The sequence below is a fragment of the Neomonachus schauinslandi genome, chromosome 7 (assembly GCF_002201575.2).
Source record: "Neomonachus schauinslandi chromosome 7, ASM220157v2, whole genome shotgun sequence".
In the NCBI taxonomy this organism is placed as follows: Eukaryota; Metazoa; Chordata; class Mammalia; order Carnivora; family Phocidae; genus Neomonachus; species Neomonachus schauinslandi.
In genome coordinates, this window is record NC_058409.1 from 121256429 (window position 1) to 121273176 (window position 16748).

Sequence of the window (16748 nt, forward strand, 5' to 3'; positions counted from 1 at the left end):
ATTAGTTTTTAATTACAAAATATTCCATACAGAAAGTAGTATAAACAAACCTATATCCTGCCCTATATACCACTGAGTGTTTAACAAATGCTAATATTTTGCCATATTTGCTTCAGTTCTCTCTCTTTTCTTTAAAAATAAAATGGGACCAGCTAAAACCCAACCCCCATCTAATTCTCTCTCCTTCCTAACAGAAACCTAGGAAGTGCCATCCTCAAGCTGAAGTGGGTAGAGATCCTGTGCATATTTTTACACTTTTACTATATATTTATACATATTCCGTAACAGTGTATGTTCTTTTGTATACTTAAAAATTTTGCATAAGTGGTATAATGACATGTGCATCCTTTCATACCTTACTTTTTTCAGTCAGCAGTATGTTTTAAAACTTACCCATGTCGATACATGGATATCGCTTTCATTCTGCTGAACTAGATGTGGTATTCCATTGTATGACTAAGCCATAGTTTATTTATTCTACTGATATACAGTTAGATGGTCTCCACTTTTTTCCCTTTATAATCATTAAAAAACCAAATTGGCATCAAATTATAACACAGAACTGTTGCCTGCTTTTTCCACTTAACATTAAGTATTCATACATACTCTTTGAGAACATTATTTTTAGAAGCTGCATAGCGTTCTCTCACAGGAACATGACAAAATTATTTAACCATTCCCAAGAACATCCTTTTACATGCATTTAGGCATGATAACAAACAGAAAGACTAAGAAGTGCCTGTAGAGAGGGAGAGTACTACCATGGTTCAACAGCCATGTTCTGGTCCCACACTGTCCAGGTGCAAATCCCACCAAGTCCACTTTCTAGGCAAAATCTTCAACTCCTCTGTGTTCTATAAAATGAGGTTGACCATGGTACTTACACTGAATCCCATAGTAATCCCATGGGTTTATACGCTTTCTGGCTTTTGTGTTGTTTTGTTCTGTTTTTTATTCCCTTGTAGGCAAACAAGGGTAATCCTGCATCCGCAGGTCAAGCTTGCTTACAGAAAGCACAGCAACATTCAGGACAAAAAGTCTTGTGAGATCCAAATCACTGACTCCAGCACAGTGCTTGGTACACAGTAAGCATTAAGTGTTAGGTTAAAAGTCTTTGTATTTGTAGTGCCTGAACACAATTGCACACATGCGTGTGCACACAACACTCCCACACAAGTATCTATAATGCTATCGTATTTTCGGTATGTGACATGGCGCTGCTTCACTTAATTCCACCCCAACTTCTCCTTATTGTTAAGGTTTCCCAATCTGTTCCTGACTGTTCCATCTAGCAAATCTTCCAGTTTTGTTGCCTTTTGCAACAAAATCCCTTCAGACTCTTCAGCAAACCCTCACCATCTGACACATTATACACTCAGCCAGTGGCACCAAAACCTATAATTGACTTAGTGAAATTCTTAGACTCTCCCTTTTGTAATTCAATTCAACCAAATGGTCTGTCTATCCCAATATTTTGAAGTGTCACCTCCCACAGGCTCCTCCTCTCTTTTTGTCCTATGAATGATGTCCTACTTCTCAACTGCTGTCAACTGGCTCAAATCTCAGTGCAGATTACATCTTCAAAAAAAAAAAAAAAAATGAAGAAACCCACTTAGTTTTTTTAGTCCTTCCAGATATGGCTCAATAAAACTTCACTGGCCTCAGGAGACATCCCCTAATTCAGCTAAACAAACAGTCTTCCTTCTACTCTTAGGAATGCTATTGGGCAGTGTAATGGCCTTTGAAAAACTCTGGAGCCCCTGAACTGGAAAGGGGGATGAAAGGAAGCTATGCATGAGCAGTGAAGCAGTCAAGCTCCAAGTCCTGTCCTCACCTAGGCCATCGGCATGCTCCAAAATCTGATGAGAACCATAAGCTCACAAGGAAGTACTTACTACACAATTTGTCACTACAATTTCCAAATGGCCTAGGATGACCATAGCACCTTTAATCTCAGTAGTGCCAGGGGAATACTTAAAAGGCCCTTAACTGTTGAAAACCATAATGGTTAGAACTATTTTCATATTATCAAATATGGTCTAAATTAGCTTCAAAAAAGAAGTTTCTAGAGAAGATGAAACACACACACACACACACACACACACACACACACACACCTCTATGTGATAAACCTAGTTGAAAAGAGGATTGAGTCCCACCCATCCTTTCATGGGGAAAATTAGTACCTTTTAATCTCTAGGAATATATTTGCTTTCCTTAGCTACAAGCTTAGTTACACTCTTTGAACTCATTAGTATTAACTCCTTCTCCTACTACAGCCTGATCAGAATTAATTCTGTTTTGAGAAGTCTTAGCAATGAAATCCAAATGAAGTTTTGCCCTCTGGCCTACACCATTTGGGATTACTCCTATAAGACCATGTCTAGACTCTTAAGAAAAATCAGGGAAGATGTCATCCTTGATTGGCTTGATTGTGTTTTTTGAATTTAGGGATGTTAGATAACACTGTTGCCCCTTTATATACCCTCAGGAGTCCCAGATCCTGTCTTCAAATTGTAGGGATACAGGAATAAAGTAGACACAAATCTTACCTAGTCTATGATCATGTCATCCAAGACCACACTTTCTTCACAAGAATGCCATTAGGAACTGAAGATTTCACAATCCCAGGTAAATGCCTATTTATGACTTTGCTATATACCTTCTTTTTCTACGGTTTTGTTTTGTTTAGTCTAGGGTATCAGCAAATATCGTGATTTAAGACAATTAGCATTGACTGAATCATAAACATACCCTACAACCTGCATCCTGACAATTCACTCTCAACCATTCCTTTATCAAAGAAGGAGAAGCAGAGGAAAAGGAGGATGTAAGTAGAAGATATAGAGAAGGAGGAAAAGAAAGAGAAGAAGGGAAGGAAAAAAGGAAGGAAGGAAAGAAGAAAGGAAGGGCATTATCTGCCATAGTAGCTGAAAAAAAAAAAAAGATGAAATAGAAAGACTTCAGAAAGGCCCCCAACTCTCAGTACATTCTACTGAGAGTCACAAAGTCTACACCACCCTTAAGGCATAAAACAACCAGCCCCCTCAAATACAGCAAGACTTACAGACATGATAATGATCAAAAAGTGTTCCATACAGCACCTCAGAAGTATCAATATTGCTTAGCATCTTAAATTAATACAGACTTACATTTCTAGGCTATTTTTAGTATCACAAGCTTTGCTGATATACAAAATGGAGTTCTCTCAATTGAAATCAAATCTGCCTCAATCTGGTAATTGTTGCCTAGAGCACTCACTGCCTCGTAGGGAGAAAGGATGGTGCAAGGAAGAGCAGAGTCAAGGCCACATGGAATTGGCCCTAGCTCTGCCTGATAACTGGCTGTATCCACCTTGGACAGTACATTTAACCCCCTCAGAGCCCAATTCCTTCTCTGTAAAATTTACCAGTCTCTCAGGGTACTCCCGAACTAAGAAGTCCAGTTCAGGCTTGAAAATTAAGTCACTTCCTATGTTTCCTTCATCAGTAAAATGGAAAAGCAATAACTACTCTAATAACATGGTGTGTGGAATACCACAGAAATTTAAATCCACTGCATAAACCTTAGAGAACTTTCAGTACATTCTACTTAGAGATATAGTCACAAAGTCTATGAATCACAAAGTTTCTAAGAATCTATGGTCTATGGGTCAAGGATCCATGGTTCTCTGGCTCCAAGATCTTGCTCTGACAGAACAAAGTTCTTGAGACTCAAAGAGAGAACTGACTTGGATTAGACCCACACTGAGTATCCAGGGTAGTGACCAGCCTGGTAGACAGTCAGGGAGGGATCTGCCTTTCCACCCTGTAATTCAGCCCTTGATATACAAGGTGTGAGTAGGGACACAGTGGTTGAATAAAATAAGAGAAATGGAAGAGTCTCAGGACATTTCTGCCATTAGCATTATTCCCACCTTCTGACTTCTTGGGAAATGCCACCCACTGAACACCCTGTTATTTAGAGGAACACAGGACAGGAAGGGGGACAGAATGCGACATTTTCTTATCTTCTACCCCCATCTCACTCCCCCAACTGACTTGGAGGGAGAATGGCAGTGGCAGCAAAGGCCACACAGCTAGAAGTAAACTGAGTATAAAAAGAGGACACACCCAGAAATGCAGTGGGAGCCTGAGTGATACGGACGTCCCTTGCTACAGATAAAGTACAGGAATGAGAAATCACGGGGCTCAGCCTTCTTTGTGGTGGATGTTAATCCCGTTCCAAGCATTATAAAAAGGTTGCATTAATGTCTACTATTGAGTTCCTTGGTAAGGTGGGGCTCCTGCCCTCCAAGTCAAGTGAAAAGGGACCAGCAAGAATCTGAAAGCATTGGAGGAAAGCAGCCCATCTCCACAGAAATTGCAATCCAAGTGGAAAATGCATGTTTTAATTGCAATGGTTCAAGACCACCAAAGAAAATGCTCCAATGAATTGAAAGCCTGTTTCTAACTGAATCACACGAGACTGTAGCACATTTCCAGTAGAGAAGGTAACTACTGGAGTCAGCCAAAAGATAAGAATATCTAACCCACAGGCAAATTACAATGTATGAAGGTTGTCCTTATTCTTTTTAAGATTTTTCAAATTAGCATGCTGTATCTTTTCTTCTGACAGAGTCAGAAGGCAACGGACACAAAAACCAATGATGTAATGTATGGTGATTAATATAACATAATAAAATTAAATTAAATTAAAAAACCAAAAACTAATGATGTAATGTATGGTGATTAACATAACATAGTAAAATTAAATTAAAAAAAAAAAAGAAGAAGGCAACGGACACCCAAAGGGGAAGAAATACCCAGGGAGAAGGCCAAGTCTCTGAGAAGTGAACACATCTCTTCCATTTCTGCTGCAAATGCATGACTGTCTTCATTTTGTATGTTCACAGTCCCATAAAGAGCTAATAAACTAGCCAAGCCTGCAAAAAATCTTGTCTGGACATTTTCAGGATTTAGACCAAAAGGCCTAGAAGGGCCTGGTGAAAGCTCCGTGAATGGAGGCGTTTCGGTTAGCCCCCCTATCTGGGAAGCCAGGCTCATGCAGTCAGTACAGTCAACATTTCCTATTGGCAAATGCCTACACAGTCATACGTGTTGGAAACCCTGAGTAGTTCGATGGTGTCATCCCTATTTTCCAGACCGAGAGAGGAGGATAAAAGTTGAGTAAGTCATCCATCCATCCATCACCTGCAGCAACATGGAGTGCCAGAATCAGGGTACAGCCTCCCTCCCGGACCACACCCACCAGCCTGCTCCCTGTCAGGGCTCCCCAAGCTTCAGCTTCACTTGGTGCAGCTCACCTCCTCTGAGTGCCCCTGTCCTCCCCATGAGGAGACTCAGCAGCAGCAGAGAACAGCCAGGATCAAAATGCTTGCCATTTCAGAGTTTCAGAAATCCTCATAGAACTAGTATAACCACCCCTCCCCTAAACCCCGAGGAATTGGACAAGCAGGCAGGGAGGCTGTTGGTGGGGAATGGAGAAGTAACTTGGCCCCACTCTCTTCTTCTTGCCTCCCAAGAAAAAACAGTAATAGCACAATTCTCCCCTCCTTGTTACCCCATTCACCAAGCAGGTGTGGCCAGGAACTAGAAAATTCTCAGGTGTGGGGCTTGTCCTTCCTCACCCTTGGGTGTCAACCAATCAGCAATAGGAGATTTACTGGGGGAAGACAAACTGAGGTTTTCTTGTTTTTTTAAGATTTGAGACACATTTATACTCATTTTACACTTTAATAGGAATTCTTAGGAAAGAAATGATGAGGACTGGGGGCCGGGCTATACCCTTTCTTTGGAAGCCTGGATGACGGTCAACTTGGCAAATTAAAGGCACTTGTCTTGGGCCCAGGAATACACACTCTCCACAGCTTCCTTCTTTAGCTGCATGTGGTAGAGTTTTCACTTTTACAATAATTCTTCATGGAAGAAGGATGAAAGTTGTACTTAATGAAGTTTTGGAAAAAGAATCTGATCCTTGCTCTGGCGCTCAGATGCTGCATTTTTGTAAACAGCGTGCAAGGGTCTCTGTAAGATTTATAGGAAATGGCAATTGGCAAAGAAAAACGTTAGCTCCTACTCTGGCCCCGTAAAGCTGTCTGGCTGGCTTTGTAGAGCTCTCAAAGAACGTTACTGAAAACAAAGGAGAAATCAATACCATTCAGGCCACTGCCAGCTGTGGGCCTCCAAAGTGAATCAGCCTGGCTTCTCCTACCTCTCCGAATAGTGAGCGTCGGCTTCAAACGGACTGCAAAGTAGTTACGGCCCTCCTCCCCGAATCCTTAGAAAATTGTCCCTGAAATGAAAGGTCTGCAAAATCTTTCATCTGCAAGGGGGTAGTAATGCAAGGATTTTTCAGGTCAGAGCAAATGATAAGAAAGGAATGGCCACTTTCTGCTCATCATGTAGTGAATTTGATACCAACACTTGTTAGATGCGAGCCAGCCCTCCAAGTTGAGTCTGTCCAAGCCTACCAGTAGCGTCTCAGGTTACCAAGAACCAAGTAATTAATAGGGGGTAGCTGGACTAATTATGAGTTTGGAAAGGAAAGAAAGGAGAAACAACAATCGCTGAGAATGGGGTCTTGTGTAACAGAATACAGTCTTTATTTCAGAACTTTGTTCCAGGGACAGTAGTGATTAACTATCGAACACCCTCCTCCCACCTTGAAATAAAAAATTCCAAATGATTATGTCTTCGACCTTGCTCTTAGAACCTCCTCCTTTTCAGCCCCAAATGAAACAACTTACAGGTTAATACGCCAATTAAACCTCCACAGAGCAACATTCTCTTCTTCAACATTCTCTTCTGCAGGAGTTGTCAATGAGGAGCTCTGCACAGGATTTTGTTGAATAAAAAAGAATCTGTGCTTCTAATGTCACAAACAGCGCCCTCCCCATCAACTCCCTTAATTTACAGTTGATGGCCTATCTCTTCACCTTGTCAATCTTCAAATGCTTATTCTCTAACCATGATAGGGAAATGCCAAGTTCTCTGCAGAGGGAGGGAAAGTTTCTCAGTTATGCATCCAAATGTACTTGTCACACAAAAGAGCCCCAGTGCTGACTTGCCCGAGTCAGCTCTGAGTGACAAACTTTAGCCCTTACCACCCTGAAGACAAAAGCAGGCACACATAAACGTTGCAGCAGCTCCTGGCATGGCTCCGGTCAGGCCAAGCATTCGTGCCGGGAGTGTGGAATTTCCCTGTCACATAAAACCATAGTGGGGTCAAGAGGCAGATACACTAATCAAGGAGCAGAGCGGGATCTTTCAAGGTCTTCTCTGGCTTCGATGTTGGGGGAGGGAAAGCAGTCCTTCTGGCAGGTTTAAATGTCCCAGCAAAGGAACTTCACTCCATTAGTGAATCCCTCAGCAGACCGACAAGGCAATTAACAATAGATAAAAATGTACTAAACACCTACTCTGTGCAAGGCATTAAGATAAGAACTTGTTAAGACTATAAGAAGTGGAGCAGGGTCCAGCTCTCACTGGGAGTATAAGGCTAGGCAATTATGATTAACCATACAGCATTGGGATGCCCGTGAGTGAGAGCTGTTTTTCCAATAGCCCTTACCTTTCCTCCCGTGCTAACAAAAACTTGACTTTGTTCAATTATCAGATGACTGTCTTTTCCTAAAATGTGACCTTCTTCACAGTCCAAGACGGTGAATCTTGACTGGTCAAAACTAATGGTTCTAAACTCTGCCTGCACACTGGAAACACATTGGGGAGTGGTTTAGAAATTCCGGTGACTGGGCCCCACCCTAAGACTCTGATTTAATTGGTCAGACATGGGTCCAAGCATCCAATAGTTTTTAAAGTCCCCAGGTGATTCTAATGTCACCAGTGGTTGAGAACCCCTGATCTAAGTCAACACAAATATTTCATTCTGTCATTAGTGACTGGCTTAGGGTTGGTCATGTGGTTTAATTCAGGTCAAAGATATGAGAAGGCATCTTTTGGGAGGCTTCTAGGAAGGTTTTCTTCAGGTTTAAAAACACAAAAGGAAGGTAGGTGCTTTATTCTCCTTTTCTGAGCTTTGGAGAGTGTTTGAAGAGGAGGTGAGGTCTGAATAGCGGCAAGCAATTTGCAACAGTGAAGGGAATAATAGTCAACAAGGCTCAACACCTAGAGGAAGGCAGAAGAAAAAGATAAATACATAGTCCATGATGACACTGTTGGACTAATGGAGTAACCAAAACTGCAACCTCACCTTCTGAAGACCAGTGACCTTCCTATAGAACCTGCTAGCACACTGTAAACAACTATTCTTTTTTTTTTTTTTTTTTTTTTTTTTTTAGATTTTATTTGACAGAGAGAGAGAGACAGCGAGAGAGGGAACACAAGCAGGGGGAGTGGGAGAGTGAGAAGCAGGCTTCCTGCAGAGTAGGGAGCCCGATGTGGGGCTCGATCCCAGGATCCTGGGATCATGACCTGAGCTGAAGGCAGAAGCTTAATGACTGAGCCACCCAGGCGCCCCAACAACTATTCTTAAAAATACTGATGTCTGGGTCTTACCCCTAGAGGATCCGATTTAACTGGTAAGTGGTAAGATATGATAATCAGGATTTTTAAAAATATGCCCAGTTGGTTACATTGTACAGCCAAGCTTGAGAACCATTGTTCTAGACTTCTTATTGACTGTGACAACAAATTTCTTATTGTTTAAGCCAGTGGTTCTCAAAGTGTGTTCCCTCCAACCAGCAGCATCAACATCACCTGGAAGCTTGTTTGAAATGTACATTTTTAGGTCTCACCCCTGACCTACTGAATCAGGAAAGAATTTAAGATAACATGTATCTGATAGACAGTCTTCCATTTCAGATAGATTTGCCTTTCTAGTACATTTGGCCCAATATTATGAGAATTGTCAAACAGAAAAGTGGAAGAACTGTATAGTGAACAAGCAACAATTTGCTATTTTTGCTTTACTATAGATCTCTACAACTACCCAACTCCATCTACCCATCAATCCATTTCTTTGATGTGTTTCAAAGTAAGCTGCAAACATCAAAACATTTCACTCCTAGACACTTCAGTATGCATATCTCAAGCCAGAATTCAATACTATTCCTTTTTTTTAGGTTAAATTTACATTGAATAAAATGTACAATTTTTTTTTGGTGTTTTAAATGTACAATTCTTAATTATACTATTCCTTGAGTTTCTAATTACCTTCTGCTTATGTTTATAGTTTAGTAAAACTAACATTCATTAATTTGCATGTCCTAAGCATACATATTGTAGAGTCATCGTTGATTGCAGTAACACAATGAGATGTATCAATCACATCTTAGAGTTTTCACATTCATAAAGTATGGTGTTTCTTCATTTGACTTTTATGAGATAATAAATATTGTCAGGTGTTAGATGTTATTAGTGATTAAAACTGCAGTCAAAAATGTCTTCCCGTGGGGCTCCTCGGTGGCTCAGTTTAGCACCTGCCTTCGGCTCAGGTCATGGTCCTGGAGTCCCAGGATCAAGCCCCACAGCAGGTTCCCTGCTCAGCGGGGAGTCTGCTTCTCCCTCTTCCTCTGCCCCTCCCCTCACTCCTATTCTTTCGATCACTCTCTCTCAAATAAATAAAATCTTTAAAAAAAAAAGTCTTCCCGTTCTTTTAATCTTCTGGTAGTTTTAACTGGTGGGTTCCCTGAAATGACACAGTGTTCTGTTTAAAAAAGAAAACTGCTCCTATCTCCAAATATCCTCTGTGTGAATCAGGGTTTCTCAATATTGTATAACCTAAACAAAACACAGCACCAGCTGCTACTATAACTTCTGATTTGTGTCCATAAAGAAAGCCTCCTTGCACATGCCAATTAATTATAATAAGTAACCATGACAAACGTAAGCTTTTAAAATAGAACTTTTAATATACTCATGCCTACTGATGCTTTGAATAAAATAAGACTTCATGCGGGGGGGGAAAAGAAAAAGTTCCACTGTTAAAAAAGTTTGAAAACCACTAACTCTAATTCATTACCCTTATTCTATTGATAAGAAAACTGAGGCATAAGTACCAGAACTCTTGCATCTTTTGGTCCTAGTCCCTCTCCACTAGGTAATATAAAAACTGAATTAATCCATAAATATTTATTTTGCATGATTATGTGCTCAGTTGTGTGCTAGATTCTGTGGGTTTAAAAGTAGAGGAAGGCATGGTGCTTTCCTCACACCAGACAACAAGCACCGGAGAAGAGGAAAAACTAACATGGATAACACAATGCAGGGATGGGTAAGTTCTAAACTATATGGACTATAGAAGTGCTCCTTGAATCCAGAGACAGGAACTGGAATAGCCAGGTAACTTAAGTTGTATAAAGAAAGGGGAGGTGGGAAAAAGGTGCCCAACAAGACAAGTCTAGGGTATGTTTTGTGGAAGACAAGGGCTAGTAGAATTACTTGTACGATGCTCATCCTACAGTGCCTCTGGGAGTTGTTTAAGCTCATTATTCATTTCACTTACTGTGAGAAAATTCTAAGTCCTCCACTTTTCCATTTACCTGGTCTCCAGACCTTTGGATTCACCTTCAAATTTGACTAATGCCAACTCCTAAACCAAACATACAGAGGTCCCATTATGCTAATCTAGGATTTCTTCTTTTTTTCTTTCTTTCTTTCTTTCTTTCACTTGGGAATGGGAGACATGACAGTAGGGACAAGATAAGAGGAAAACAGATTTTTTTCTAGAACAAGATTAAAAATCTTACTGCAGAAAGGTAAGAAATGAACCACTATCAAGATGGTGTCAAATCCAGGAGGAGGAGGGCAGCAAATGGATCCACTTAGCTTTCCCAAAAAGTCCCCCGGTAAGACTTTTGCCTTCTAAAGTGATAAGCATTACCAGTGTTACACAGATCATTTAATTTTCTAAAATCTTACTCTTTGGCATTGTTCAGATTTGGTTCCTTAATACTGGAAGCTCCAGGCCTCCTGGTTCACTGCTCTAAAAATCTAAAACATATGACACGGAAATTCTAGTGAACACAACAAGAAATTCTGCTTATTCAAAATTACCAGTCAGTTCAAATGCCCAATATGTATGGACTGCCACATGTTCAAAGCCGTAAAATTTAGATGTTGTTTATCCAGCAGCTTGCTTGGATGTCAGGCCAGGCACAAAAAATGTCAACGCTCACTCCTTCTGTAACTGTACACTGCCCCTGCTCCCAACCTGGAACTGGCTATGGATATTCAATAGTGCCACAGGGCCCCAGGAAAGTTCTTAAATAACCCTGCTCGTTGTAAGCACTCAGACCTACACTCTTTGCACCACTGCTTGTAGCTGTGTAGCTCAAGAATGCTAATTAGGTCACTCACAAAAGGTAGGTGCTCTCAAATGACTTGGTCATGCCTAAGAGCAATCCTGCTCTCCTGAACTTTGGTTTTTTGGTGGGAAAGTCAGGCCACGGCCACATTATCATTAGTGTCTGCCCCTAAAAGGGGGAATAATGCTACCCCTGGACAGTTCTTATGTCCAGGTTCCAAATCAAGTGATGTTGCCTCATTTTTGTATTTCAACATCTTATAAACATCTCTAAAAAATATCCATACAAACAACATCCTGCAGAGGGAAAAATCTAAGTAAACATTATCTATCATGGGATAACGTATTTGTGAAGTAAAGTCAAAGGAGTTATTTTTTGTTGAGAATGGATAGATTCAAGGAGAATTTACTACCTCTTCTTCCACAATCAAGGAAGACTTAACGAGGAATTTAGGTATACACTAAAGAAAATGTCTTTCAATTTGAAGCAAGATGACTCTTGAATTCTATATTAAAAAGTAAACATCAGGGTCAGATGTTACTCTTCAATGGCTCCAGTCATATAGAGACCTCAAGGGTCTCCTTGTAGCAAGCACAGTATTCTAGGACTGTAGAAACTGACAAGGAAGACCATGCCAGGTCATAGCTTACCCAATTTTCTTCAGCACTGGGTTTATTCCTTGCCCGTTCAGAGTAACCTCCTTATAACATCACCTACCTTTTTGGCCAATGGATCCTGTTGTACATGCCACTAAACTAAAGACATCGGAATTCAATATAGGTCCTTATGAGTTCTAGGGATGAGCTTGGGTCCCTAGCGTCTCCCTAAAGCTGACAAATTGAATTAACCAGCTTCCTGGAAGCAGCAGGTGATCAACTCCATTAAGCTAGTCGACATTTTATTGTCATCTGTGACTGATGAGCTATTCATGGGATTCCTCTTCTCTTTGAGATTCCACTCACTTAAACCTCTATTATGCATCATGTATGCAGCCCACATGAAGATAGCATGCTTGATTCTCCTTGATGGAGCAGGATAATGCCTACTGAAATTGATTATATTGGTGGTCTGACTTTAAGTGAGAGTTGAGCTTAGGATATTGATCTCAGTTTGCAAAGTGTTTCTTTAATCACTTGATGAGCTATTCTTTGAGATATTTAAGCTGGCTTTCTGTTTCTAGCCTGAACATTTTAACCAAATCCCAGGTCCATTTCTAAGATGATTAGGGCCCAGGGTAGTTACAGTCAGTGGTACCAGGGCTACAGACTCAATCTTCAAAAACACATCAAGATGCTCGGTAGCTACTGTCAGGGGAAACTCAAAGAGACAATGAGAAAGAGCAAAAACACTGCCAGGCAAATAGCCCTCCACAACAGATGACACATCTTTCCAAAACACTCAGGAGGCATCCTGCCAACAGGGTGTTCAATAGTAAACAGTCACTCTATCAACAAAGAAAGAGGGCAGCTTCAGGAAGAGGGAGATGCAAAGGCAAGGAGATATCCAGTAAGCCCAAGTTTACTGCAGACCCCCACTACCCACACCCAGGAAATGGAAATGTGACTGGTCCCTACAGATGAGTAGGAAAGCAACTCCCAAAAACCACATGGCTCTTGAGATGACAAACCTCTTCGTAAGTCACACCTAATTGAGAAACAGCACACTAGCCCAGCTGCTGGTGGTATTCATGAGTCCATTCCACTGATAAAACCTGAACCTCCAAGTCCCTAAACATGCTTAATTTGGGCTTTCAGTATCAGGAGCTTTTGCTCATCAAATATCTCCACAGCTCAGAGAAAGTTCCTGAATCTTCAAAGTTGGTGGTGACAGTGATGGTGGTGTGTGTGTGTGTGTGTGTGTGTGTGTTTTAATCTATCAGGGGGCTGAGTGAGAAAAACCCGAGTTTGATTCCTAACTTTGCCAATTACTAGCTGTGTGACCTTAGACAAATTACTTCCTCTTTTGAAATATTAAGTTGCTCATCTATAAAATGAGAGTCATAATAATACCTGCCACATGGCTACTATGAGAATTTGAAAAGTAGATGAGATGACGCATGCAGAGCCACTGTACAGAGTTGGCACCTGGTAAGTACACAACGCACCATGTTATAGCTTCCTGATCCACAGTTTTCTCAGAATCTAAGATACACATGCGTGTGTGCATGCAGACACACACACACACACACACACATACCCAATCTCTTTCCTCTGTCCTCCAACCTCTAGTTCTCTAACAAGTACAGGCAATATAGGATATTCTTTGTTACTATAATCAATGCAAACTTTAAAAAATTCAAAGAGGACTCAATATATAAAAAGCTAAACACAATGCCAAGTGCTCTAAAGATGGATGCAAAGTTTATGTTGAAGAATTGGAAAACAGAATTGGATAAAGCAGTTGAGTCACAAAGACCTCTCTTTCCCTTTATTCAAGCAGTTCCTGAAATCCTACTTTCTCTATAGAATCTTCCTTAAATAAGAAAGGGAGAGGGGTGCCTGGGTGGCTCGGTGGGTTAAGCATCTGCCTTCAGCTCAGGTCATGATCCGGGGGTCCTGGGATCAAGCCATGCATCGGGCCCCCTGCTGAGCAGGGGGTCTGCTTCTCCCTCTCCCTCTGCTCCTCCCCCCACTTGTGCTCTCTCGCACGCTCCCTCTCTTTCAAATAAATAAATAAATAAATAAATAAATAAAGGGGAGAGTAATTGTTGGAAATCTTCAACAAGACATTCCCTTAATACAGATATCCAGACTGAGGGCTGATGAGGGAGGGGATGGGTGGAAATAGAACTTGAAGCTTCTAGAGAAAATGTAGGAATGTATTTGGTTATTTGTGACAACTGTGTATCAACAAGGCTTAATACCCCTATATGTAATACCTACCCTAGCCTTGTGAATGGCACACATAATTTTCCTCCTTGAAGGTACCACTATTGAGTACTGGTTTTTTCTGAGGACTTGTCATCTTTAGGACCCTGCTGGAAGCCAAGGAGGCAGAAAGGAGAATCAACCTCCAAACCACTGGGGAGGGGGGTGGGAGAGCACAGAGTACTCACACTCTTCCCTTCAATCCCCAAAGCAATATATATGAATATTATACCTATGAAAACAGACATCCATATACACCACACAAATATATCATGCCCCTGCTCTTGGCAGGCACCCAACTGGCCCCAGCTGCAGCCTTAAGCAAAATCTCTTAGCAGCCACTTGTGGTGGCCATGAAATATGATCAGACAGGAGTCATATTCCTCATACCTGTTCAACTTTGAAACCAAAGTCCTGGAGAAACCAATGAATTTATCCCCAGCTTGCCTATTCAGAGTCAATGGTTGCAAAGCAGCAAGATTTTCTCTGCTGGCATAGATATGTAAGCCATTGTCAACTGAAGTTAAAGTGGGGACTCTCTGAGAATATGTATTTCGTGGGAAGACAATAAAGAAACTAACCACATGATGACCCTGCTTAGACTGGTGGAGATATTCTGCAAAAGAAGACAAGAGGGAACATGCCAAGCTCCAAGACTCCTGAAATGATTAGGGAAGCATATAAAATGTATGCTTTCTTACATAATTACTTTCCAACATGGTGAATTTTCGCAAATCTAGAACTCCAGTTACTTATTCCTCTTTTTTAGGGCACTGCAGTATTTCAATTCAATTCAACATGTATGTATTTAGTCACTAATGTGTGCCTAAGGATGTGTGTGTTTGAGGTGTCAGAAGTGGTGAGGGGAGGCCAGGAAAAGACTCAGAAGAAGTGCAAGGCAAAGCTCCTGACTTCCAGAGTTCTGTTATAGTCACACACACACACACACATACACACACACACAAAATAAGTAATCGTACAAAGGAGAATGTACTAGTTTCCAAAAAACAGGTGAGGCAGTCAAATTCAGAAAAGAGAGAAATCAGAATGGATTAGGGAAATCTCCATGGAGAATAGGAAACTTGAACTGGGACTGAGTGTTCATTCATTCATTCATTTGTTCATTCATTCACTGAATAGTCATACCCTATGTACCCCTAGGCACTAGAAATACGATAATGAGCAAAACAAGGTATACCTATTCTCACAGAGCTTACCAGCTAAAAGGTAACCAGACTTTCATCAGATTTCTTACAGTACAAATGGTGGCAGTGCCTGTGTGCTTGCTGTCAGCCTTTCTATGTTCCATCTATTTCCATTTCTCCTGGTGCTTCCCTGATGATCATCCTAAGGGCTCCAACTCTTTGAGGGCTTACTATGTGTCAGACACTACTAAAAACTGTACTTGCATTATCTCATTGAATCCTTGAACCAACCTTATAAAATGAGTGTGATTAGCCTTGCTTTGAGTTAAGGGAATCAGATCCAAAGATGTTAAAATTTTACCCAAGGTCGGGCGCCTGGGTGGCTTAGTCGTTAAGCATCTGCCTTCAGCTCAGGTCATGATCCCAGGGTCCTGGGATCGAGTCCCACATCGGGCTCCCTGCTCGGCAGGAAGCCTGCTTCTCCCTCTCCCACTCCCCCTGCTTGTGTTCCTGCTCTCGCTATCTCTCTCTCTGTCAAATAAATAAATAAAATCTTTAAAAAAAAAATTTTATCCAAGGTCACACAGCTTGGAAGGATTGAGATCCAAGCCTCTTAGATTTCAAAGCTGCCTATTACTTGAAGATCCAGGTGTAGCTTAAGGATTTCAGAAGAAACATTTTGTTATCACCTCCATTAGAATAATGAGGGAAATGTTGCAGATGGATATAAAGTTTTTTTTTTTAAAGATTTTATTTATTTATTTGAGACAGAGAGAATGAGAGAGAGAGAGCACATGAGGGGGGGAGGGTCAGAGGCAGAAGCAGGCTCCCTGCTGAGCAGGGAGCCCGATGCAGGACTCGATCCCGGGACTCCAGGATCATGACCTGAGCCGAAGGCAGTCGCTTAACCAACTGAGCCACCCAGGCGCCCGGATATAAAGTTTTAAAAGCTTTCTTGTGTGGCTATCAACTAGGTAATCCTGCTAAATGATAATTATACTTTTATTTCTCCTTGGCCAACAAATGAAAAAACTTGTAACACCAAAAATCAAAACAAATGCATTCTCTACTTAAGCCATATATAATTTTTTATTTATACTCTGAAACATCAACTTCCTTCCTCCTGAGGCTCCCTGAGAAAGCTGATCTAAAGAAAGACCTGGCATTTGCTCCAAAATGCTGATTCCCTGGTACCTTTTCTCTCCCTTTCCACCCAACGCCCAATTTCAAAGGCCACCACCAACAGGATTTGGCAGGAGATTCTCCTGAGAACTTAAGAACCCTCCTACAGAATTGCCGCTCAACCCAATCCTCCCCAAGGTGACCCAGCAAAGGAGGGGAGACCTGCCACAGTGTGCTGACATTTTCCATGGCTTCTTTTAAGGAACAGCTGGGCCATAATAGAAGGTTACTCAGGGATACCCATAGGTTTGACAGGAGCCCATATTTTAAACAGGGAGGATACTAAAT